At 45.3% G+C, this 27,377-nt stretch overlaps 1 long non-coding RNA gene across 4 annotated transcripts in view; it reads right to left on the bottom strand.

The window, feature by feature from the left end:
• Positions 1-27,377, bottom strand: part of LOC133772061 (uncharacterized) — a 190,058-nt gene that overhangs the window by 137,596 nt on the left and 25,085 nt on the right. For all 4 annotated transcript variants that reach the window (XR_009867684.1, XR_009867687.1, XR_009867685.1 and 1 more), the window contains exon 4: positions 1,611-2,058. This is a non-coding gene — a long non-coding RNA (uncharacterized LOC133772061). The remainder of the gene's footprint in view (positions 1-1,610; positions 2,059-27,377) is intronic.

Here is a 27,377-nt window from a genome sequence, read left to right as displayed (position 1 = left end):
CGGAACAAGCGCGGTGCGCTGGCTGTGATGGCCATTGCAGGGTGAACCAATGGCAAAGGAAGACCTTTCTCTCTGTCTCTCTCTTGCTGTCCACTCTGCCTGTCCAAAAAAATTTTTTTGAAAATGCACATTATGAAGAAACTGCATGGATTTCATTTTGTGCCAAATACTTATCTTTAATTCCATTTTCTGTGAATTTTTCAAAATACGTCATGTGTTTTTATCTCCACTCTCACAATTTCTTTATCCATTTTTTTAGTTACTGGATTCTGAGGTTGTCTCCATATCTTGGCTGTTGTGAATAATGTTGCAATAAACATGGAGGTGCAGGTATCTTTATGAGGTGCTTAATTCATTCCTTTGAATAAAGTCTATTTTGTCTCATATAACTACATCTGTTCTCTTTTGGTTACTGGTTGCATGGAATATTTTTTACAACTTTTCACTTTCAGCCTACGTGTGCCCTTAAAGCTAAAGTGAGTCTCTTACATGCAAAAAGTTGGATATGGCTATTTTATTCATTCAGCCACTCTATTCTAATGGAAAAACTTAATCCACTTATATTTAAAATAATTATCAATATATAAGAATTTACTATTGCCCTCTGTTCATTGTTTTCTGGTTTTCTTGTTACACTGTTACTCTTCTTTTATCATTTGGTAATATGTTTTTAAAAAAATTTCATGTGATTCAATCTTTTCTTCTTTATTAGCTTACCAATAACATTTCTTCCAAAATAATTCAGTGCCTGCATTAGAGGTTGTAATATACACTCACAAGTCATCTAAGTCCATTTTCAAATAACTAAACTTTTACAGGTAGTTTAGGTATCTTATGATAAAGTCTTCCCAATTCCTCCTTCCTATTCTTTATCACATTCATTTCACTTATGCATATACTATAATTACCCAATTAGTCACCATTTTTAATTCTTAATTCAATTAAGAGTTAAAAAGTAAAAATTTTATTTTCATTTATTCCTTTAATTTCTAATCTTTACATTTAATTTCTAATTAATTAATTTTAATTCCTGGCCGGCGCCATGGCTTAACAGGATAATCCTCCACCTTGCGGCGCCGGCACACCGGCTTCTAGTCCCGGTTGGGGTGCCGGATTCTATCCCAGTTGCCCCTCTTCCAGGCCAGCTCTCTGCTATGGCCCGGGAAGGCAGTGGAGGATGGCCCAAGTCCTTGGGCCCTGCACCCGCATGGGAGACTGGGAGAAGCGCCTGGCTCCTGGCTTCGGATCAATGCCTTGTGCTTGCTGCAATGGCCATTGGAGGGTGAACCAACGGCAAAAAGGAAGACCTTTTTCTCTGTCTCTCTCTCACTATCCACTCTGCCTGACCAAAAAAAAAAATTAATTCCTGATCTTATAAATACATGTGATATAGCACACCCATCTGACATTTGATTCTCATGCTTCCACATTAGAGAATGAGTCACCCAATTAGTAGAAAAGCTAATAGTAGGGAACTCAGAGCATGTAACTTTCATTCTGGGGTGTTTTCTGTGTACCCAAGACCTTATTGAGGACTTCCATCAAAGGGAGATATGGTGGCTGAAAGAGGTTGAGTTACTGAATGGGGTCTACACAACAAGTCTTCTTACCTTGAACTCATATTCTTCCATTCAGAGAAATACCAGATGAGGCAGTAAAAAAGTTTGTCACTCATGGACCATCTATTAAGTGTAGTGTCCAAAAGGAGGTGGCAGCAAGTAACCCCTCTTGATTGTGATGGAAGCTTCATAGTGGGTGGGAGGTTTTGCTAACAACAATGCGAAGGAAATTAATCTTGCTCATCCAACTTTCTCAACTTTAGATACTCTTCAATTGTCACAGGATAATTTATTGAGCTATTGATTACACTTTCCTGCCTGAAGGAACTCCAAAAGGAAAGAATATAACTTTTCACGCTTGTCTTCTGAAGAGTTCTGGGTTCTTGGTCTCAGGAGCTATTAACAGTTTTCATGTTTCCTGACCAAAACCAGCTTCAACACATCTTTCGTACAGTGCTATCCAAATTCTTATGTAGGGGTGGCATTCATCTAGGTGTTCCTAGGAAGAGAAGATGAGGTTGAAGAAGATGAGGTAAGGGATTGAAAGTTGGAGAGCTGCCTAACAGTACATTGTAAAGACAGGTTCTTTTTTTTTTTTATTTTTTTTATTTTATTTTATTTTTTTGACAGGCAGAGTGGACAGTGAGAGAGAGAGAGAGACAGAGAGAAAGGTCTTCCTTTGCCGTTGGTTCACCCTCTAATGGCCGCCGCGGTAGCGCGCTGCGGCCGGCGCACCGCGCTGTTCCGATGGCAGGAGCCAGGTGCTTCTCCTGGTCTCCCACGGGGTGCAGGGCCCAAACACTTGGGCCATCCTCCACTGCACTCCCTGGCCACAGCAGAGAGCTGGCCTGGAAGAGGGGCAACCGGGACAGGATCGGTGCCCCGACCGGGACTAGAACCCGGTGTGCCGGCGCCGCAAGGCGGAGGATTAGCCTGTTGAGCCACGGCGCCGGCCCATGTAAAGACAGGTTCTAAGTGGATGAGTCTGGTGTGGAAGTCATCTAGGAGGCAGTAGCGGTTCCTAAGGAATGAAATGATATTTGCTGAGATGACTAATGTTCAAGCTCCATTGTCTTGGGAGCTGCAGCAAAACACTGCATTGGCCAACCATAGTATCTTTGTTTGACATTGGATAATAAGGTAAGTATACAAAAGGTCCCAGGAGTGACTCATATTGGATATTTTCCCACCTGTTAAAATTGAGGCTTTGAGCCAGATTTCATATAGAGAAATTAAGTACTGTGTTGTAGTGGAATGAGAAGGCCATGCCAAGGTGGCCACTGGCAAGCGAGCATCAGTTACTCAGGAATGGCTTTGAAACCCACCTGGCAATGGAGCCTGCCTGGCAACAGGCTGTGATTGGATGGCTTTGGAAACTGCCTGGCGACAGGCTGTGATTGGATGGATTTGAAACTGCCAGGCAACAGGCTGTGATTGGATGGCTTTGGAAACTGCCTGGCAACAGGCTGTGATTGGTTGGGGCATAGACCGCCCCTTGACCAGATTGGCTGGTCTTGGCTATATAAGCTGTTGTACCAACTGTAATAAACGAGTCTGCGGGCTGCTCGCCTCAAGCCTGCTTTCACCCGACTCCCAGGGTCTGTGTGTTGACTCCACGCCTCTTGCCCCCACCATACTGCTCCTCTCAGAAACGAACCCACTGCAACATTGTTGAGAATTCAATGGCAACATCTGGCGCGCCAACGTGACTGAGAAAGAGACAGCGTGTCGGACTCGGCGAGGTCCCCCCTGGATTTCGGCAAGTAGGCCCCTCGGTGTTTGGTGTGCTGTTCCGTTCTGTGAGGGTGAGCACAGAACCCCCTCCTACGCCCCTTTCCTTGTCCTTGTCCACGGTCTAAGTGACCCCATGTTAGCACACACTGCCCTGACGCATACGTCGCATCTCGGCTCCTCCTTTTACTTTCGGTTCGCCCAGCGAATTCACATAAGGGACTGATCATCCCAGAATTTGAAACCAAGTCATCTTCCCTCACTCGAGAGAGGTGATGCTCCAGAGACACCGTGTGGGCATATGGCCTTGATGAATCAAGGAAGTTCCCCACTAAACACAGGACATATGTACGATCTGATACACCACTATCTGTTTGTCGAACATAGGGAAACCTCCTGCAAAATGCCATCAACAGCTGAGGTGCTAGGAATTTACTTTGTTACGGCAGCAGTGCTGTATGTGTCTTTCCTTTGGCTAGAGTTGGCATGCCGTGCTACTCTTAAGCGCTCAGACATGGGAAAGATACCCCCCTCTCAGAATCCTGTGCAGATTATCAAAGATAGTGAATCTGTGAGTGATAGGAGCCTGACACTCCAGGTCCCTGTCTCACAGACAATGGTTAATGACTTAGGGAGAGAGAGCTCCGACAGTGAAAAAAACTATGTAGCAAACAAGGTAGCAAACAATGTAGCAACGCCTAGTCTGCCACCCCCCACATACCTGTGGGATGAACTAAGAGGACCTCTAGACAATAACTCATTCGAGGTAATCCCATCCTCACCCAGTGAGGATCCCCACATTTGTGGCAGTACTCAGACACCCCAAGCTCTCAGGACAGCCGCTAGATCCCATGCCATCAGCATGTTTGCTGTTAATGTCGAAGTGTACGCAAAATTCAGGCCCTGGATTCCAATGCCTGTAAAAAGGCTTCTATTAACCAAGGGTCGAGGATATGCTTGTGTCTTTTCAGAGAATGCGGAACAGCCCATTTGGGTACCAGCCAGAAACATAAAGCCTACAACTGACAGCCAACCAGAACCAGCTGAACAAGACCGAGACTCCGCCTTGTTAGCTGACGCTCCTGCCCTATCATCCTACCCTGAGAAACTGCCCAAAGCCATATCTGTTACTGTTGTGTACCCCACTAGCTCTGGTCAGCCACTCAAATGGCCCACAGCCTGTGTGTGGTCATGCCATTTCTGATAACCATTATTCCTCATTCCTACCCCTATCTGAGCAAGCAATCCTGTGGTCTCTTGATTTGAGCGCTGGTTAGTCAATGATGGGTAAGATCCCCTGGGGGACAACCTAAGACAGGCACAGGGGCATACGGAGACCACATGGAAATGGGGTCAACAATGGTATGGCCAAGAATCATGCCTCCTGTTGCACAAAAATAAACGAAAAGGGGGAAATGTAGTGGAATGAGAAGGCCATGCCAAGGTGGCCACTGGCAAGTGAGCATCAGTTAGTCAGGAATGGCTTTGAAACCCACCTGGCAACGGAGCCTGCCTGGCAACAGGCTATGATTGGATGGCTTTGGAAACTGCCTGGCGACAGGCTGTGATTGGATGGATTTGAAACTGCCAGGCAACAGGCTGTGATTGGATGGCTTTGGAAACTGCCTGGCAACAGGCTGTGATTGGTTGGGGCATAGACCGCCCCTTGACCAGATTGGCTGGTCTTGGCTATATAAGCTGTTGTACCAACTGTAATAAATGAGTCTGCGGGCTGCTCGCCTCAAGCCTGCTTTCACCCGACTCCCGGGGTCTGTGTGTTGACTCCACGCCTCTTGCCCCCACCATGCTGCTCCTCTCAAATGAACCCACTGCAACATTGTTGAGAAATCAACCGCAACACTGTGTGCCATAGTTTGGTATTGTGGAACAAATTTGTCATTTCTGTATATTATTCCATTTAATACTTAGAACAGTATGAAATCATTAACTTTATCCCCTTTTATAGAAAGACAATTTGAGTGAGAAGGTAATATTTATGAATATCTAGAGGGTAAACATGGAAGAGGGAGCCAGGGATAGAGAGATTCCTCCTGTTGTGAGAAAGAATTTGGATGTAATTGACAGCAAATATAACTCAACAAAAAAGAGAAGCTGTTGACTTGGGCATCTGAAAAAGACTGGAAATGAGAATGGCTTTGGGCAGCAGGGTTCATGCTGGCCTAATGATACCATAAGGATTCATTTTCTAGCATTTCTTGGCTATATTTAGGCTGGCTTCACTATGTCTTTGTGTCTGGCAGTTTCACAGTTATATCCTTCAACCTTCAGCATAATTAAAAATGGGTTGTGTCTTGTATTAGTCCCATCAAATGTGCTAACATGCACACATCTAACCAGTCACTGTTGCCCAAAACGGGGGATGAACTTTTTGTCCAAATTTATCCTTAAAATAAGAGTATCAGGAAAAGACAATTGAACATGATCTGAAACTAAGAATGGAGTTAGTTCCCCAAAGGGCAATAGACAGAATATTTACCAAAGGTAAGTGAATGCTGTGTGACAAAAATGACAACAAAGCAGATTTTTACTACAGCATTATCTCCACTGCATTTCTGTTTTTGTTAGAGTGAGGACACTGACTGAAGCTTAGAGATGCAGGAAGGATGCGGATTCTGTTCAGGTTCTGGGAGGCAAAAGAGTTGGGATGGGCCTTGGTCACAGGGCTTAAAGAGGGCAGAAGCAGTTGGGGGCCCTTTTATCCAGATGGACACACATCTAATAACCTGGTCTATCTGTCTAATCCTTCTTTGATGCTTTTAGCCCCCATTCCAGGTAGTTACTCCAATTCTCTAGAAATGCTCTACAGGTACCTCTGCCTTCTGAAAAAATAGTTGTTTTTTTCTTTTTGTACTTATTTAACAGGTAGAGCTAGACAGTGAGAGACAGAGAAAGGTCTTCCTTCCATTGGATCACCCCCCCAAAAGGCCACTATGGCCGGCACTGCACTCATCTGAAGCCAGGAGCCAGGTGCTCCCTCCTGGTCTCCCATGCAGGTGCAGGCACCCAAGCATTTGGGCCATCCACCACTGCCCTCCCCTGCCACAGCAGAGAGCTGGACAGGAAGAGGAGCAGGCGGGACTAGAACTAGCACCCATATGTGATACCAGCGCTGCAGGTGGAGGCGCGAAAAAGTAGTTTGACATTCTACTCTTTACCTTTCTATTTCTGTACCCTCATGTAAAATGCTTAACCTATTCAGGAACTACAAACCACTTTAAATGTTCTCCCTATCCCTCCAACAGCCTTGTAATTTCCTCCCCTTCAAGGATAATTTTATGATCTACTGTGAACCACAAACCTGCAGAGATCACTCCAAACAGCTTGTATCAATATATTTTCATCTTTCTTGCCTGGCAAACTCCAATTCTCTGCATTTTCTACACTTCCAGACGTCCAGGGCATGGAAACTCATCTCGTCCTTGCAGGGAGGACTCTTCTTTCCTCTGTCTTCCATTTCAATCCCAGAATGCAGCGCCTGTAATCCAGGCTCTCCTGAGTTCCCGTCATCCCCAACTTCCCCGACGCAAGCTGGCTGCTCCTGATTTCTCGCGATGTGCCAAACTCCTGCAATGCAGCCACCTCAGAAGCTGCAGAGTCCTGGGTGCTGGAGGCACCTTTGGAGTTTGACACAGATAAAAAGCAGGCAGTAGCAGTCCTGCCAGCTCTTTAAGGTGTCACTTGGCCGGTCAGGCCTTAGACCTACCTTAACCAAAGCCTCAGATGTCAGTCTGTGGTTGAGACACTAGGCGCTGCACACAGGATGGGCCCTAAGAACTGGAATGAATAATACAGCAGGAGGTCTGTCCAGTATACTGCTCTACTTCAGGAATGGGTTGAGGGATGGACATAGTCATCTCATGGGCTCTGCCAGTCTCCAGACGGCCCAGTGCCTTGGAATGTTTGTGTGGGCTAGCAGGATGGTGTCCGTCGTCAGAGTGCCAGTCCAAACACTAGGAGTCGTCCTCCAAGGAGCAGGAACTGCATGGGAGCTCGCCAGCCACTGCTTGTGTTCAGAGGAGCCAACAGGTGCTTTCATCGCATTGCTCGAGGACCCGGCAGAGTCTGGTAGGACTGTTGCTCTCGGACTGTTAGCTTCTCTTCTCATTCCTGTACTGGCATCTTTAGCAGGGTGTTACGGCTTGAGGATTTTTGGTGTCCACCAAAAGTCTGTTTATAAGGAATGGTTTACCTGGGAACTCTGAGGCCTAGGGTCAGTGGACAGAAACAAGGCCTACTCCTGAGGGTGGAAGCAGAATCTTTGGTCATGACATTCAAGAGCCAGGATGGCAAGACCAAGGCCTGTTCCACAGACAGGCAATTTATAGGGCATAGAATCTCAGATAACTATTTCCAGTTATGTGGGTATTGAGATATTCACACATTTATTGAGGGCTGCTGTTCCTTGTTAGGTAGGAGTTGTTACCTATGACTTCTAAAGAAGTGGATGGGAATCCCTTTTGTGATTTTTTTTTCATTTTTTTAAGAAAGTAATATTCATCAAATTCACAGGGTTTGGAAAATAGAATTACTCAGAACTGCTGTTCTTAACATTTTGCTGGTTCTTTCCAGATTTTGCTTTTTTAAAAATTTTGTGTGAAAGGTAGAATTACAGAAAGTGAGAGGGAGATACAGAGAGAAAGGTCTTCTTTCCGTTGGTTCACTGCCCAAATGGCTGTAACAGCTGGCGCTGTGCTGGTCTGAAGCCAGGAGCCAGGAGGTTCTTCCCCAACTCCCACATGGGTGCTGAGGCCCAAAGGACTTGGGCCATATTCTACTCTTTCCCAGGCCATAGCAGAGAGCTGGATTGGAAGTGGAGCAGCCGGGACCAGAAGCAGCACCCATATGTGATGCCAGCACCACAGGCGGAGTATTTGCATACTGCACCATGGCGCTGGCTCTGCTAATTTTTTTTTGTTTTTTAAAAGAATTATCTATTTACTTGAGAGGCAGAGTTATAGAGAGAGGGAGAGACAGATAGAGGTCTTCAAACCACTGGTTTATTCTCCAAATGGTAGGGCCAGAGCTGGGCCAGTCTGAAGCCAGGAACTACTTCCAGGTCTCCTACATGTGGGCAGGAGCCCATGCACTTAGGCCATCTTCCACTGCTTTCCCAGGCTATCAGCAGGGAGCTGGATCAGAAGTGGAGCAGCCAGGACTTGAACCAGAGTCCATATGGCATGCCAGCCCTGCAGGCAGATGCTTAACCTACTATGCCACAGCATCAGCTCCTTGCTAATTTTTTATGCTTGTTTACTATGCTCTTAAAAAGTACTTTCATGAATAATATTTTTATAATAGCATGTATTAAGTGATAGAATATTCTTCCTTTTGTGGGTGTTTGATTAGTTTCTAATCTTTAAAAACAATGTTTTGCTTACCATATTTGTTCATAATTTTACTTGCTTATAACCTTGTCCCATTCCAGACAGGATAAAGATTTCCTAAATGTTTGATCATTTCCTAACCTAAGGTTCTGCCTGTTGCCTACTACTTTTTCTTCAGCTTTCTTGGATAAGCTATAGACACATGTAGTTAGCTATTTCGGTATTGAATTCTTTGAATTTTAAGCCACTGAAACTAACGGCTTGCTCATCCTCACTGTAAACTCTTCCAGTTTTAAGCAATTCCTCCTTCTCCTATCTACTCTTCCTTTTTATATTCCCATAACCAAGTAATAACCCTGGGGCATATAAGCAACAAATGAAAGTTTCATTGTACCCTACTTCTATTTTCCCCAAAGCTAGTCAGCTACTATATGGATTAGACAGAAAAAACACGCTGGGCAGAGCAATCTAGAATGCTCACAGTGCACCACACAACCCCCACAGGGACTTTAAGATCTTTCAGATCAAGAACTTAATTTCGGGGGAGCCGGTGCCATGTCAATAACAGGTGAACTGCCACCTGCAGTGCCGGCATCCCATGTGGTGCCGGTTCAAGTCCTGGCTGCTTTACTTCCTATCTAGCTCTTTGCTGTGGTCTGGGAAAGCAGTAGAAGATGGTCCAAGTCCTGGGCCCTTGTGGCCACGTGGGAGACCCAGAAGAAGCTCCAGGCCCCTGGCTCAGATGAGCCCAGCTCTAGCTTGTGTGGCCATTTTGGGAGTGAACCAGCAGATGGATGACTTTTCTCTCTCTCTCTGCCTCTGTCTCTCTGTAACTCTGCCTTTCGAATAAATAAAAGCTTTTTTAAAAACCCTTAATTTTGTAATCAGTGTTTTATGGTGGTGTGCATGTTCACATTCTGAGTCAAAATTTAAGCATTCCCAATCAAGTTAAATGCCTTGTTTCAAAGCCAAAATATCCCATTCCATATCAGATTTTATATTTACTTATTTGCGATTTTTATCTACATAGACTCTTGGTTTCCTTTTGATTCAATATAACCTATTGCTGTCAATATCTATTTTGATATCACAGATCTAGCTACTTACTTCAATCTGACTTGTATATTTGATATATTGCTAACATGTGTCATTATATGTCTATAAAAAAGATGTTTCGCTGCTTTTCTTCTTGGCTTTTTTTGTTTTGGTGATTTATTTCATTTTTACTTATTTACTTGCTTTTTCTTTGATACTCTTTTCAAAAATTGCTTAAGGTAGAATGCTAAGGTTCCTTGTTTGAGAACTTTCTATTCTGATATAGACACCTAGATCTAAAATTTATCTCCATTTCTATAAATATATCTCATAAATTTCACTGTTTTGTGTCTGCTTTTCATTCCACTCAAAATACCTCCCAATTTTCCTTTTGAGTTCCTCATTAATTCTAAGATTATATTTAATTTCTAGGTATTTATGTATTTTCATGTTTTTGGTATTGATTATAATACTTTTTTATTGTAGGAGGATATACTTCATCTAATTCGAAGTTTTAAAATTTTAACATTTTTGTGATTTTTTTTCTTAATTATGGCCATGCAGTTGTACCTCCTTCTATTGATTTGTGAAGTATACTACAGATGTTAATTCTGCCAAATAGTTTGCTACTCTGTTCAAGCCTTCTATGTCCTTACTGCCCCTTTTTGAAATGAAAAACTAGGAAATGATTCTCATTTTTGTATGTAACATTTTTTTTCTAAAGTTTACTTTCTGTATAATTAATATAGATGGTTAACAGAGATAATCTAGCTTTTTTATTTCTGCTCCTAAGACAGGATAATATTAATTACAATTCCTTCAAGTTCACTAATGTTTTTTCTTTTACTTGCACAAATGTGCAATTAAACCTCTCTAGTGAGTTTTTATTTCAGTTGTTGTTCATTCCAGCTTCAAAATTTGTATGTGGTTCCTTTTCATAACTTCGTTTTACTGATATGCTTTACTTGTTGACATCAGTTTCCTGCTTTTCTTTAGTTCTTTTTTTCATCTGTTTGAACATATTTCTAACAATTGACTTATTGTCTTCTAGTAATTCCAGTATCTGAACCTCCTAGGGAGAATCTGTTAATTTCTTATTTGTTATGAATTAATCATACTGTCTTGTCTCTTGGCATATCTTGTATTTCTTTCATTTGAATAGAGGATATTTTGAGGTAACTTTGGAAATCAGATTCCTCAAGTTTCTCTAGGATTAGTTGTTGTTATGACTATGATTTGTAGGTGTGGTTTCTTTAGTGAATTTTTCAAACTATTTTAAAATAGCTGTTCTGAGACCTTCAAAATTAGCATTGTGCTGGGGTGTGGAAAGTGGCAAGGGTAAGCTAGCATGTGCTAATGCTCTGTGTAGTGCTTCAGTACTTTAGCTCCTGGTTATGTGTTTGCTTGGTAGCTGTATATCTTTGCTAGCTTCCAGAGGGCCAACATGTTTCAATCTGATGGATTTTCCATATTTCTGAGGAGGGCTAACTCCCTAGAATTCTCATTGGCCATTTTGCTGCCAGCTCTTCCCTGTGCCCAGATTTTTTTTGATTATAATGATTTATGTTTTTCTATAATTTTATTTTAAATGTATTGCTTTATATGTTTTTAAAGATTTTATCTATTTATTTGAGAAGTAGAGTTGCAGACAGTGAGAGGGGGAGACAGAGAGAAAAGTCTTCCCTCCATTGGTTCACCCCCAAATGGCTGCAATGGCCAGAGCTGTGCCAATATGAAGCTAGGAATCAGGTGCTTCTTCCTGGTCTCCCATGTGGCTGCAGGGGCCCAAGCACTTGAGCCATCCTCCACTACCTTCCCTGGCCACAGCAGAGAGCTGGATTGGAAGAGCAGCAGCTTGGATTAGAACTGGTGCCCATATGGGTTGCCAGTGCCACAGATGGAGGATTAACCTGCCTCACCACAGCACCTGCCCCTGCCTTATATTTAAAATAAGTTTTCAGGAGCCAGAATTGTGGCACAGTGGACTGGCTGTCAAATGCTGTCTGGCATCCTATTCTGGAGCAATGATTTGAGTCCCAGTGGCTTCAGTTTTTAGGCAGCTCCCTGTGAATGTGCCTGGGATGGCAGGAGAGTATGGCCCAAGTGCTTTTCCTCCTGCTACCCAAGTAGGAAGCTGGATGGAGTTTTGAGCATCTGGCTTTGGCCAGGACTAGCCTTGGCCATTGTGGCCATCCGGAGAGTGAACCAGTGGATTGAAGATTGCTCCCTTTCTGTCACTTGACCTTTAAAAAAATAAATAATTAAGTTGTGTTTCTTTTTTTTTAAATTTTTGACAGGCAGAGTAGACAATGAGAGAGAGAGAGACAGAAAGGCCTTCCTTTTGCTGTTGGTTCACCCTCCAATGGCCGCCATAGCTGGCGCACCGCGACCGGCGCACCGTGCTGATCCAAAGGCAGGAGCCAGGTGCTTCTCCTGTTCTCCCATGGAGTGCAGGGCCCAAGCACTTGGGCCATCCTCCGCTGTACTCCAGGGCCATAGCAGAGAGCTGGCCTGGAAGAGGGGCAACCAGGACAGCATCCGGTGCCCCGACCGGGACTAGAACCCGGTGTGTAGGTGCTGCTAGGCAGAGGATTAGGCTATTGAGCCGTGGTGCCTGCCCAAGTTGTGTTTCTTGTAGGCAGCATATAATTGCCTTTTAACTGAATCTGACAGTTTCAAGGTGTTCAGACCATGTGATAGGCACATTAAGGGCTTCCAAATGATGTCTAAGCCAAATTTCTGGAACCTGTGATTCTGTTGCTTTACACTGCTTTACAGGTGGGATTCAGGTGGTTTATCAGGTAACCTTAAAATATGGGAGATTTTATGGCATTGTTGTATAGCTGGTAAAGCTGCAGCAGCTTGCAATACTAACATTCCATATGGGCGCTCATGCAAGTCTCTGATGCAGCTCCCCACTAATAGCCTGGGAAAATCAGTACAAGATGGTCCAAGTGTTTGGGCCCTTGCCACCCCCTTTGGAGACCAGAAAGAAGCTCCTGGCTCCTGGCTTGGGCCTGACTGCACACTGGCTGTTGCAGCCCTCTGGAGAGTGAACCTGCCAGTGGAAGATCTCTCTATCTCTCTCTACCTCTTAATAAAAACAATGCAGTAATTGGCCTTGTATTAAACATTTGCTAATTCCTGAAACAAAAAAAATGTTGACATGGGGATAGAGATGTTTGATTTTCCAGATTAGGTTATAATTTGTTTCTGTGATAAGAAGGGCACTGGATTGAGTGCTCCTCAAGAAAAAAATGAAGTGGATGTTCAAAGTTCAGATATATTGTGTGGAAAAAATATGCTTAACAGATAAATACTAGAGTTCTGTTTGTCTAACATTCTACTGAGATAAAATATCAGTTTCTTTAGGACAGGTTTTTTTTAAGATTTATTTATTTATTTGAAAGTCAAAGTTACACAGAGAGAGGAGAGGCAGAGGTGGGTGGGAAGGGTCTTCCATCCACTGGTTCAATCCCCAATTGACTGCAATGGCCAGAGCTACATGGATTCAAGCCAGGAGAAGAAAAAAAATGGACAAGCAAACCAATAAATAAGAATACAACTGGCCAGTGTGCTGGCTCACTAGGCTAAACCTTCACCTGCAATGCTGGTACTCCGGGTTCTAATCCAGGTTGGGGTGCCAGATAATGTCCCGGTTGCTCCTCTTCCAGTCCAGCTCTCTGCTGTGGCCCAGGAGAGCAGTGGAGGATGGCCCAAGTGCTTGGGCCTTGCACCTGCATGGGAGACCAGGAGGAAGCACCTGGCTCCTGGCTTCGGATCAGCACAGCACACAGGCCATAGCAGCCATTTGGGGGGTGAACCAATGGAAGGAAGACCTTTCTCAATGTCTCTCTAACTGAGCCTGTCAAAAAAAAGAAAGAAAGAAAGAAAGAATACAACTAGCATATATAAATCATAATAAACAATTAAATGAGATTTTTTAAAAAGATTCATTAATTTATTTGAAAGTCAGAGTTACAGAGAGAAAGAGAGAGAGAGAGGTCTTCCATCTACTGGTTCACTCCCCAGTTGGCTGCAGCAGCCCTAACTGTGCCAGTCCAAAGCCAGGATCCATGAGCTTCTTCCAGGTCTCCCAATGGGTGCAGGGGCCCAAGGACTTGGGCCATCTTCTACTGTTTTCACAGGCATAGCAGAGAGCTGTACTGGAAGAGGAGCAGCCGGTTCTTGAATCAGCGCCCATATGGGATGCTGGCACTTCAAGCTAGGGTGTTAACCCACTGTGCAACAACATTGGCCTCTAAATGAGATATTTTAATAGTGTAGTGAGTGGCATTTGTGGTGCTAATTATAACAGGTACTAAGGACAGACCTCCTAAACAAAGTGATTTAGACCTGCAGATGTGGGAAAGGAGATATCCAACATCCAGGGGAACCACAATCCAAAGGCCCTGAAATGAAATGAAATATATCAAAGGACAGGGAAAGAGGCATGCCTGGCCAAAGTGTAGAGCTTACAGTAAGAGTATCAGGAGGGAAGACTGGGGAAGTTTTTAGACTGAGATTTGGAGGTGTTTTTTTTATTATAACTTTCTAATATTTAGAAATCACTAGAATGCTTTGAGTTGGGATTTGATATAATATACTCCCTGGTACTTTATCACATGCCTAACATTCAGCTGTTCCATAGGGTTTCTGAGTCATTATTTCAGATAGTATGTTCTCTGAAGAGTTCTGTCCAAGTAGACTCATTCTGTGACATGGTAGTAGTAGTAGTAGTAGTATTCTTTTTAAAAATCATTCTCAACATTTTTGGTCTCATATCACATGATATGAGATAATATAATTATCAAATGAAGTAAGATTGAGCTGGTTTAGCTGTCAGTGCTTGCATAATGACTGCTTATGGGTTACATACATTCAGCTCATAGAAATATTTTATTTACTCCATTTGGAAATGTACATATTGAGGAATTTAAGGTAACTTGAGAGTAACATGATGAACACTTTCTCTGTATATTCAAAGCCTCATATTTTGACAATAATATCAGAGAAATAAGTTACAAGAAGAGGGGTGAAGGAAAGCTAAAGAAAAGGAATCTGGGGATACAGAGTCTGTGAAGTTAAAGCTGGAATCCTGTAGGTTACTATTCAGCATACATGGCATGCATTGTTGAGAAAGCTGTCATTTTATATAGGGCTGATGGAATCAGAAAAGCATCATACAAGGATCCTCCAAAAAGTTCATGGACAATGCAATTAAAAGATAATTTATTTTTGTAGAAAACTATTTGAAGTCCATGCAGTTTTTTATACTATACATTTTCCACAAACATTTTGAAGTGCTCTCATATAATCATATAAAAAATTCTGATTTATGGGTTCAAATCCCCATTTTAATTGTTTTGGATAAGTTTATTTTTCTATGGTTCAATTTTCTTCTCTGCAAAATAAGGTAATAAATGCTTTGTTAATAGGGCCGCCAAGAGAATTAAGTGATTAATAAAGACAAAGCACTGAGAAAAATGTTACTTAGTATTACAAAGTAAGCTTTATTAGTACTGTTAGTCTCATTTTACAGACAACAAAATCATTATACTCAAACAACTTAGTGACATTGCTGAAGTTACCCAGTAAGTTAATGAAAGAGTCAGATCCTGAAATCTAGATCTTTTAAGAAGCTCTCCTGGGGCCAGTGCTGTGGTGTAGCAGGTTAAAGCCCCAGCCTGCAGCGCTGGCATCACATGTGGGCACTGGTTTGTGTACTGGATGCTCCACTTAGAATCCAGCTCTCTGCTGTGGCCTGGGAAAGCAATGGAGGATGGCCCAGGTTCTTGGGCCCCTGTACCTGTGTAGGGGACCCAGAGGAGGCTCCTGGCTCCTGGCTTTGGATCAGCTCAGCTCTGGCTGTTATGGTCATCTGGGAGGTAAAACAGCGATTGGAAGACCTCTCTCTGCCTGGCTCTTCCTCTCTCTGTAATTTTGTCTTTCACATAAATAAGACAAATCTTTTATTTTTTTTTTTAAAGACGCTCTCCTAGGCCGGCGCCACGGCTCAATAGGCTAATCCTCCACCTTGCGGCACCGGCACACCAGGTTCTAGTCCTGGTCGGGGAGCCGGATTCTGTCCCGGTTGCCCCTCTTCCAGGCCAGCTCTATGCTGTGGCCAGGAGTGCAGTGGAGGATGGCCCAAGTACTTGGGCCCTGCACCTGCATGGGAGACCAGGAGAAGCACCTGGCTCCTGCCATCGGATCAGCGCAGTGTGCTGGCCGCAGCACGCCAGCCACGGCGGCCATTGGAGAGTGAACCAACGGCAAAAGAAGACCTTTCTCTCTGTCTGTCTCTTTCACTGTCCACTCTGCCTGTCAAAAAAATAAAATAAAATAAAGACACTCTCCTGGCCATAAGTATTTTGTGAGTAATTTGAATCATTTGGAGTGAGTATCAAAAATGGACAGTTCTACTCCTGTTTAATTCAATGCTTAATCTAAATCAATAGTTGATAACATTTCTTGGAAAGAAAAAGTATTAATTTGGATGGTAAATTAGTTTAAATGGTAACCCATAATTTACTGTTAATATATTATTAATTGTCTGTAATACTTAAAAACTAAAAAGGGAACATTATTTACTATAAAAAATATATCATAAATTCAGGATTTTTGGTTCTCAATACTCGTTAAAAGTCTTACAAATAATGAGGACCATAAGAGCTTATGGTTTTTTGTATGCCTATTATTATTAAACATACAAAAATTAAAAGTGACAAACATAAAATTTATGAATTCATTTAAATTAAAGCTATTCAATGCTACCATAAATAATACTTTTAATGAAAATAGCTATTTTCTAAGACATAAATTTAATGAGGAAAGTACCATTATTTTATATATATATATATATATATATATATTTTTTTTTTTTTTGACAGGCAGAGTGGACAGTGAGAGAGAGACAGAGAAAGGTCTTCCTTTTGCCATTGGTTCACCCTCCAATGGCCGCTGCGGTAGGTGCGCTGCGGCCAGTGCACCGCGCTGTTCCGATGGCAGGAGCCAGGTGCTTCTCCTGGTCTCCCATGGGGTGCAGGGCCCAAGCACTTGGGCCATCCTCCACTGCACTCCCTGGCCACAGCAGAGAGCTGGCCTGGAAGAGGGGCAACCGGGACAGGATCGGTGCCCCGACCGGGACTAGAACCTGGTGTGCCGGCACCGCAAGGCGGAGGATTAGCCTAGGGAGCCGTGGTGCCGGCCTCATTATTTTATATTTTTGCAAATCTCTAATGCCTGGCACAAAGAAAGATTGCTTGATTCTCTTACCTGCTTCTGTATTCAGCCTGTTGTAAAATCAGTCTGGAAAACTCCTGCACAAATGCATCTTATTTTTCATATAATTTTTTTACATATTTATATGAGAGGGAGAGAAGGAAGGAGAGAGGGACAGAGAAGGAGAAAGCACTCCCAATTGCTGGTTCACACCCCAAGTACCCTCAATAGCTAGAGCTGGTCTGGGGCATTGGCGCCAGATGTTGCTGTGGATTCATTCTGAGAGGAGGGGTGTGGTGGGGGCAACAGGGACCGAGTCACCACACAGACCCTGGGAGTCGGGTGAAAGTGGGCCAGAGGCGAGCAGCCCACAGATTCATTTATTTCAGTTGGTACAGGGCTTGGATAGCCAACGCAGCCAATCAGGTCAAGGGGCGGTTTATGCCTTAACCAATCACAGCCTGTTGCCAGGCAGGCTATGTTGCCAGTTGGGTTTCAAAGCCATTCCTGAGTAACTGACGCTCGCTTGCCAGAGGCCATCTTAGCATGGCCTTCTCATTCCACCACAGCTGAGAGCTGGGAATGCAATCCATGTGGGTAGCAGGGACCCAATTATTTGGACTGTCACTACTACCTCTCAGGATCTGCATTATCAGAAAGCTGAAGTCAGGTACTCCAATTTAGGATACAAGTATCTTAACTACCTGATCCATGAAAGTAGTTTTCACTAAAACAAAACAAAACAAAAACCAAAACAAGCAAACAAAAAAACAAAAGAACCCTTGATAGTGTCAGGGTCTACTAGGGGTTCCCAGAACATGCTTTGCGAACCATTGATGGGGCTGGCATCATTGTGTGGCAGATAAATATGCCACAGCATACCATAAGAGTGCTGATCCAGTTCGGTGCTCTTGCACCTGGGAAAGCAGTGGGAGAAGGCCTAAGTACTGTGACCCTCTCTTATGGAATCCCAGGCTCTTGGCTTCAGTCTGGCCCAGCCCCAGCTGTTGTGGCTATTTGGGGAGTGAACCAACAGATAGAAAGTCTCTCTCTCTCTCCCTCTCCCTCTCCCCCCTTTTACTCTTTCTTCTCTTTTCTCCCTCCCACCCTCCCTCCCTCTCTGTAAATATTAAAAAAAAAAGTGAGGACCATCGATACAGATAAAAATGGATTTTAGATGAATGATGTAAATCCTACCCAGTTTTCAAAATTAACTTTAGAGATGGAAAGTCAATGTCAAAAGCAAAGTTTTCCAGGGACCATTTGTGGCCTTTGTATGACATTAGTGACTCCAGGGACAGGTGTTGTGACTCACTGGATTAAGCCATCACTTGGAATGCCCTCATCCCATATTGGAGTGCCAGGTTTGAGTTCCAACTTCTCTGAGCTTCTGATCCATGTTCTTTCCAATTTACTTGGGAGATAGTAGATGAATGCTCAACTATGTGGGTTTCTGCCACCCACATGGAAGAACCAGATAGAGTGCTGGCTCCTGGTTTTGGTTTTGTCTGTCTCTGGCTATTGTGGACATTTGGGGGTAAATCAGCGTATGGAAGATACGTCTGTGTCTTTCCCTCTGTGTTTCACTCTGCCTTTCAAAATTAATTAACTAACTTTAAAAAAGATTAGTGACTCCAGTTAAACATTACAAGTGATATGCACAGCTACCCCCATTTCTTTGACTAAATAGTAAATAGCACTCCTACATTTGTGTGTCCAAAAGAGGTGAAGTGAAATAGAAATGGTTCTCAGTTGCTCAGAAGACAATGAGTGTGCTCTGATTTCACAGGAAAATGAGAAATATTCTTTTTTTAACTTTTATTTAATAAATATACATTTCCAAAGTACAACTTTTGAAGTATAGAGGCTCCCCCCATAACCTCCCTCCCACCCACAACCATCCCATCTCCTACTCCCTCTCCCTTCCCATTCTTCATCACAATTTATTTTCAATTATCTTTATATACAGAAGATCAACTTAGTATATACTAAGTAAAGATTTCAATACACTGCAAACACAAAGATACACAAAGTATAGAGTACTATTTGAGTAAAAGTTTTACCATTAATTTGCACAGTAGAACACATTAAGGACAGAGGTCCAACATGGGAAGCAGGTGCTCATGTGCTCACCTGTCTTCCTTCTTGTCTCCAAACTGCTTGGCATTCCTGAGTATCATATCAGTTTCCTTTTTGATGAGAGCTGGCTAATTCCAGTGGTTCCTTTTTTAAGTTGATAGGTACAGATGAGGCATTTGAAGGGTATTTTTTACTTAATATTTGAATGAATAACCTGTGAAGAATTTAATTCTATTCTTCATGCCCATTAGATTTCTTCAGTTCTGAAGACCAGCTATTATTGATTTAGAGAGGAAAATTGTTTATAATCAGCTCAGCAAAGTACTGAGAAATTAGGCTGGTACATAGGAAAAAACCTTGAATGAATAATTTTTTGTGATATGGTTCATTCTAATGATATCTGTGTATTTGTAGAATTTTCAACAGGCCAAATATTTCATTTCGTTATCAGAGGTGTGAAGTCCCACATACAATGTTAGTGCTATCAGTAAGTCATTTTATTTATTCAATCAAAATTTGCTCACTTATACCAGATGAGATAGTAGATATTGGTAACCTGCAGGTGAATGCTAATAATTAATATTTTTTAGTTCAGGGTATACTTTTAAATTATTTAAGAATATGTGAACTCTGCCAGCCCTATGGCTCAATAGGCTAATCCTCTGCCTGCGGCGTTCTAGTCCTGGTTGGGGTGCTGGTCCTGTCCCAGTTGCTCCTCTTCCAGTCCAGCTCTCTGCTGCGGCCCAGGAAGGTAGTGGAGGATGGCCCAAGTGCTTGGGTCCTGCACCCACATGGGAGACCAGGAGGAAGCACCTGGCTCCTGGCTTTGGATCAGCGTGGTGCACCGGTCACAGCACACCGGCCATAGCAGCCATTGGGGGGTGAACCAACGGAAAAGGAAGACCTTTCTCTCTGTCTCTCTCACTGTCCACTCTGCCTGTCAAAAAAAATGTGTGAACCACATGTAAAAAACTATTTTTTTGACACAATGATTACAATCAAGAAGGAACTAATTCTAACTAACCTGAATGATTTTTGAGTATTTCTTCATGGAATTAAGTCCTGTAGAAGGTATAGGGATCAGGAAAGTGAGGAAAGCATATTCTTATCAAAGAGAACAAAACTGTGTAGGGACCTGGAATTGGGGAAAAGACCCGAGGTATGCAGGGGATGTCAAGTCCTGTGAAAGTGGAATACAGGGTGTGTATGAATGGAGGATAGAGCAAGGCTGGGAAACACTGTGGTCAGATAGGACTGACCTCAGGTGCTGAAAAGGGGGGTTTATACTTTATCTCATAAATCACAGGGAATCATCAGTGGTCTGCTTTCTTCTTCTTTCCTTTTCTATTTTTTTTTTTTTTTTGGACAGGCAGAATTAGACAGTGAGAGAGAGAGAGAGAGACAGAGAGAAAAGTCTTACTTCCATTGGTTCACCCCCCAAATGGCTGCCATGGCTGGTACACTGCACTGATCCGCAGCCAGGATCCGGATGCTTCCTTCTGGTCTCCCATGTGGGTGCAGGGCCCAAACACCTGGGCCATCCTCCACTGCCTTCCTGGACCACAGCAGAGAGCTGGACTGGAAGAGGAGCAACCGTTGCCAAACCAGCGCCCCAACCGGGAATAAAACCTGGGGTGCAAGTGTTGCAGGCAGAGGATTAGCCTAGTGAGCAGCAGTGCCAGCCTCAATGTCCTATTTAAAAGATCACTGATTTAATATAAAAGTCAAATCATTTTCAATATTAATATCACAAAAACTAAAAGACAGAGGTCCCTACTACTAAGAAATTCATACATTTCATCTTCATGGGAGAAAAACTCTCTTCCTCTGAAGATAAAACAGCATAGCCTCTAACTCCCCTAGTTACCAACAGCCAGCATCATCTGTTACTGCCTCCACTAAATGAAAAGCAGGTGTTCCACCAACCATTTTCTACTCTACATCCATTTGCCAGTTGGATAATCCAATCAAGTCCCTACTTACAAGTTTCCTGACCTCATAAAAACAGAATCCTTGTTACAGTGTGAATAGTATTTGGCTTCCCAAAGTCCTGCGTTAACATCTGGAGGATGAATGTCAGTGAGTTAAGTGTAGAGACAACATAATTACAGCACCTGTGATGTGGACCAAGGGGAAAGTCACTGAAGGTTTCTCATGAGAGGACTGGCTTTGTAAGCAGAGTGTGCTCCCTGTGATTTTTTTTTGAGAGGTGGAGTTACAGACAGATGGAGGGAGGGAGGGAGAGAGGGAGAGGGAGAGGGAGAGAGAGAGAGAGAGAGAGAGGTCTTCCATCCACTGGTTCTCTCCCCAAATGGCCACATTGGCCAGAGATGCACCAATCAAAATCCAGGAGCCAGAAGCTTCTTCCAGGTCTCACATGTGGGTGCAGGAGCCCAAGGACTTAGGACATCTTCTACTGTTTTCCCAGGTCATAGCAGAGAGCTGGATTAGAAGCAGAGCAGCCAGGATTTGAACCAGTGCCCACATGGGATGCCAGCACTGCAGGCAGAGGCTTAGCACACTACACCACAGTGCTGGCTCCCAATCCCTGTGTTTCGCTCTGCCTCATGGTTCACCCTGGGATCCTTCCTCCACACATGAGGTTACCTGATCTTGAACTGTGAACCTCCAAAACTGTAAAATTTAAATGAACCTTCTTTCCTCCTAAATTGTTCCTCTCATGGATTTATAAAGTAACAAAAAGCTGATGAACAGAACCCTCTCAATGGTCACTCTCAGGAACTCAATGTGCTCCAGCTCTGATACATTAACCTCTAATCTCCCACTTTCATATTAGAATCTTCTATTGTCCCTAGTCCTTGTTCCCTTATAGGAAATTTTTTTGAAGATATATTTGTTTGTTTGAAAGGCAGACTCACAGAAACAGAGGCAGAGAGAGAGAGAGACAGAGAGAGAGGTCTTCCATCCACTGGTTTGGAAGGACCCTTATGGGGGAGAGGGACAAGAAACTAGGCCTGGGAAAATATTCGGGGCTTCTTAAGAGGTTAGATGCTCCCCAGAGTCCAGCGGGCAGGACGTTCTCTGGGAAGGAAAAGTCAATCCCCTTCAGAGAACCTCTAGGCACGCCCAGAGCAGAACTGCCCCTCCCCTCTGGGAAACCTCTGGGCACGCCCAGAGCAGAGCTGCCCCTCCCCTTCGGAGAGTCTCTAGGCGCGCACTTATGATGTCACTGCGACCGGCCAATCCTGTAACACCTCAGCACTCTCCCTCAGCACTCTCCCTCAGCATTCTCCGGTATGCTAATTGTCCCTCCGAACCAGCCAATCCCGTGCCACCTCTGCATTTTCCACCAGCACTCTCCACCAGCATTCTTCGCCAGCATTCTCCCATTTGCTAATGGTCCCTCTGAACGGACCAATCCTACGCATGTGCATTAGGAATATGCTAATTCGTTGCCTATATAACCTGTGTGAAACTGCTGCTCAGGGCTCCTCACTACCTGAGGTGGGGGCCCGTTTGCGCAAACATTCAATAAAAACCTCGTGCTTTTTGCATCAACTGGTCTGGAGTCTGGATCTTTGGGCGTCCTCCCGAGCAAGTGGGCATCTCTGCAACTGAGAGGTCCAACATTTTGGTGGCCCGTACGGGGATTTTAGGTCGCCGTCAGACCCATTCCCTGCAGACCAGTTGGAGGTACGATTAAGTGTTTTCTGTTTGTTGTTCTTCATCTTGAGTGCTCTGACTGGCCAGTACCTGTCTCTGTGAGACCAGTGCGGGAGGCAGGCGTGCCCAGCAACCCCTGGTCCATTCCCCAGAGGACGCTCCGGTTTGTGAGACCAGTAGGGGAAACCCTCGGTCCGTTCCCCGGAAGACACTCCCAGGGTGGTCTGGAGGTGGGTCGGAGACCAAGGCTCCCTCCTTCCCGGGGAGGGCTGGTCAGGCAGCCACTCCCAAAAATAGCGCAATAGCGTTCGATTTGTCCTAGCCATGTGGTTTGTCTTGTTTACTGTATGTGTCTGTGCATTGGCTGTTCTTTTTGATTGGGCTGAAATCCTTGCACCCACGGGTCAACAAATAACCACCCCTTTAAGTCTCACTCTAGATCACTGGAAGGACGTTCGAGAACGCGCACGCCACCTCTCAGTGGAGGTTAAAAGGAAACGATGGGCAAAATTCTGCTCCTCAGAGTGGCCGGCCTTCGAGGTCGGCTGGCCAAGGCACGGCACTTTTAACCTCGATATTATTTTACAGATTAAGGCGCGAGTCTTTCAGCCAGGATCCAATGGACACCCTGATCAGGTGCCCTACATTACCATGTGGGACGATCTTTCACGAAACCCCCCTTCCTGGATAAAACCCTTCTCCTTTCCGACGGAGCCCATACGGACCCCGTTACCCCTTCCTCGGCCATCCCCAACTCCTTTAATACTTTCCCCCTTGGGACCTTCCTCCCTGATACCCCCTCCTCCCATCCCGGTTGCGCCAACCTCCTCCCTATACCCTCTGAAGGAGATTCGAGATCCAAAACCTGACAAGCCGCCGGTGCTTCTGGCTGATCAGGACCTTCTGCTCTTTGACTCTCCCCCACCCTATCTTCCCGGCCAGCCTGCTCCCCCGCAGGAACCCCCACAACAACCAGAGTGGGATGTGCAACCTTCTGCACCATCCCCTGATTCCACGAGGGCAGGGGAAGAAGTCTCAGCGCCTTCCCCACCCTCCAGCCGCCTGCGCCTCCGTCGGGGGCAGGCAGGGGGCTCGTGAAGCATCTGGACTTCACAGACCTTTCCTCTTCGTTCGGTGGCTGGCCAGAAGCAGTACTGGCCATTTTCTGCTTCCGATCTTTATAATTGGAAACCCATAACCCCTCTTTCTCTCAGGACCCCCAGGCTCTGACTGGGCTGATTGTCAGCAGCTTCTGCAGACCCTCCTCACTACTGAGGAAAAGCAGCGTGTCTACCTTGAGGCACGGAAAACGTCCCTGGAGCAGATGGCCGACCGACCCTAATGCCAAACGAAATCGAAGAGGCGTTTCCCTTAACCCGTCCTGATTGGGACTACACCACTGTTGCTGGTAGGGAGCAACTTCGTCTTTACCGCCAGATTCTCCTTGCGGGTCTCAGAGGGGCTGGAAAGCACCCCACCAATTTGGCCAAGGTACGTGCAGTAGTGCAGGGGGCTGAGGAAATGCCGGCAGGCTTCCTAGAAAGATTAATGGAAGCCTACCGTATGTACACCCCGTTTGACCCCCTGGCAGAGGACCAGCAGGGAGATGTAATCATGTCCTTTATAGGACAGTCAGCGTCGGACATCCGCAATAAATTGCAGCGGCTAGAGGGGCTTCAGGGGTATATTATACAAGATTTAATGAAGGAGGCAGAAAAGATTTACAACAAAAGGGAGACCCGAGAGGAGAAGGAGGAAAGGATCCGCAAGGAGCAGGAGGAAAGGGAAGACAAAAGAGACAAAAGACCTAATCGAGAGCTTAGTAGAATTTTGGCCACCGTAGTGCAGGATACAGAAAGGAGTAGACCAGGACAGAATAGGGACTTGGGAGACAAACAAAAGCCTCGGGTGGAAAGAGATCAATGTGCCTATTGTAGAGAAAGAGGACACTGGGTCAAAGACTGCCCGAAGAAACCACAGGGACCAAAGAAGAGACCAGTTCCAATCCTGTCCCTGGAAGAAGACGACTAGGTGAGTCAGGGCCAGGAGCCCCCCCCCCGAGCCCAGGATAACCCTTGAAGTGGGGGGCAGACTGGTAACCTTCCTGATTGACACGGGAGCCCAGCACTCGGTACTGACTTCAGAAAAAGGGCCTTTAAGCTCCAAGACTTCCTGGGTTCAGGGGCAACTGGAGGGAAGTTATATCGCTGGACAACCAATCGAGAGGTCCAGTTGGGTACAGGACTTGTGACACACTCGTTCTTACTAGTGCCAGACTGCCCCTACCCCCTCCTGGGCAGGGACCTACTCTCGAAGGTAGGAGCCCAAATTCACTTCCATGAGAAAGGAGCTACCATCACAGACTCAGGAGGGCGGCCCCTCCAGGTATTAACACTACGCTTGGAGGACGAACACCGATTATTCGAGAGGCCCTCGTCCACCATGGCTCCCCTGGACCTTAAGTGGCTCACAGATTTTCCTCAGGCCTGGGCAGAGACTGCGGGAATAGGGCTGGCCATCAACCAGCCTTCCTTGATCATAGATCTGAAGCCCATGGCCATTCCCATGTCAGTTCATCAATATCCGATGGGCAAGGAAGCTAAGGAAGGTATCCGGCCACATATCCAGAGACTGTTACACCTAGGCATTTTAAAACCTTGTCGTTCACCTTGGAACACCCCCCTACTACCAGTAAAGAAGCCCGGTACGGGTGACTACCGCCCGGTACAGGACTTTCGGGAGGTTAACAGAACAGAGGATATGCATCCCACAGTGCCCAACCCCTACAATCTGCTAAACCTTGCCTCTGACCCACATATGGTACACTGTGTTAGATCTAAAAGATGCATTCTTTTGTTTAAGACTGAGCCCTCAGAGCCAATCCATCTTTGCTTTTGAGTGGAAAGACCCAGAGACCGGGTTTTCAGGACAACTCACCTGGACAAGGTTGCCCCAAGGATTTAAAAACTCGCCTACCTTGTTTGACGAAGTTCTGCACCTAGATTTGGCAGACTTCTGAGTCAGCCATCCAGACCTGGTCCTCCTGCAGTATGTGGACAACCTCCTCCTTGCCACCAAAACTGAGCAGGACTGCCTAAAAGGTACCGGGGCCCTGCTACAGAGACTGGGGGAATTGGGCTATCGAGCCTCCACGAAAAAGGCCCAAATATGTCAGAAACAGGTGGCCTACCTAGGCTACCTCCTAAAAGGAGGGCAGCGGTGGCTGACGGAGAGCTGAAAAAGGGTGGTTGCTCTAATTCCACCCCCCAGCGATGCCAGAAAGATGCGGGAATTCCTCGGGAGTGCAGGATTCTGCCGCCTTTGGATTCCTGGGTTTGCGGAGCTGGCAGCCCCATTGTACCCCCTCACAAAGTCCAATGCTCCATTTCAATGGAGAGAAGAGCAACAGTGGGCGTTTGACAACATAAAAAGGGCCCTATTGTCAGCCCAAGCCCTGAGCCTCCCTGATATGACCAAGCCCTTCACATTATACGTGGATGAGAACAAGGGAGTGGTGAAGGGAGTGCTAACATAAATGCTTGCACCCTGGAAAAAGCCGGTGGCATACTTTTCAAAAAAGCTAGACAATGTAGCGGCCGGCTGGCCTCCGTGCCTCCGCATGATAGCGGCCGTGGCAGTTCTGGTGAAAGACTCGGATAAATTGACTCTAGGCCAACCTCTCACCATAGTGGCACCTCATGCTCTGGAGACAGTTATCCGCCAGCTACCAGATCGGTGGCTCTCAAATGCTCGGATAACTCATTATCAGACTATGTTATTAAACTCAGAGTGGGTCCGGTTTGGGACTGCCACCTCTTTAAACCCGGCCACCCTGCTCCCGGAACTGGGGCCCCAGGCCCAGGTAATCCATAACTGTCACCAAATCCTGGCTGAGGCCCACGACACCCGAAAAGACCTAACCGATCAGCCTCTGCCGGATGCCGAAATGACCTGGTTCACGGATGGGAGCAGCTTTCTACAGAACGGTGAGCGGAGGGCTGGGGCAGCGGTAGTGGATGGAAAAACCGTTATCTGGTCAAGTGCCTTAAAGCCTGGAACTTCTGCTCAAAAAGCCGAGCTCATAGCCTTAACTCAAGCTTTAAAATTGGCACAAGACAAAAAGGTCAACATTTACACAGACAGTCGGTATGCTTTCGCCACTGCCCATGTACATGGGGAGATATACCGGCTAAGGGGTCTCTTAACCTCGGCAGGCAAGGACATTAAAAATAAGCAGGAAATCCTAGATCTTCTACAGGCCCTGTTCCTGCCCAAAAGGTTGAGTATAATCCATTGCCCCGGGCACCAACGAGGAGACAACCCCGTAGCAAGGGGAAACAGGATGGCAGACGAGGCCACTAGGGCGGCAGCCCTGAGCCAACAGGTGCTCCCGTTAAAGACAACTGAGCCCACCCAAGTATCGAGGGAACCACCTTTCCTCTATTCGGACCAAGACTTAGATACGATCCAGCGGCTCGGTGCGGAGTATGACAAACAAATAAGGGTTTGGACGCTCGGAGAGAAAATAGTCCTGCCACACCAATTGGCTAAAGAAAGAATTACCAACCTCCATCAATGGACTCATTTGGGACACAAAAAGCTAAAAGCAGCCTTACAGGAAGATAGGCAGTCTTATTACATCCCCGGACTTGACTCTTTAGTCCAGCAGGTGACTGAATCCTGTGTTCCGTGTGCCAAGGTAAATGCCAGAAACCTCAAGCTCCTGGAGGGAGCTAGGGTAAGAGGAGAAGGACCAGGAATCAACTGGGAGGTCGATTTC

This window comes from Lepus europaeus, chromosome 12 (assembly GCF_033115175.1).
Source record: "Lepus europaeus isolate LE1 chromosome 12, mLepTim1.pri, whole genome shotgun sequence".
In the NCBI taxonomy this organism is placed as follows: Eukaryota; Metazoa; Chordata; class Mammalia; order Lagomorpha; family Leporidae; genus Lepus; species Lepus europaeus.
Note: the sequence above shows the minus strand (reverse complement) of the source record. Positions and strands in the feature narration are given on the sequence as shown.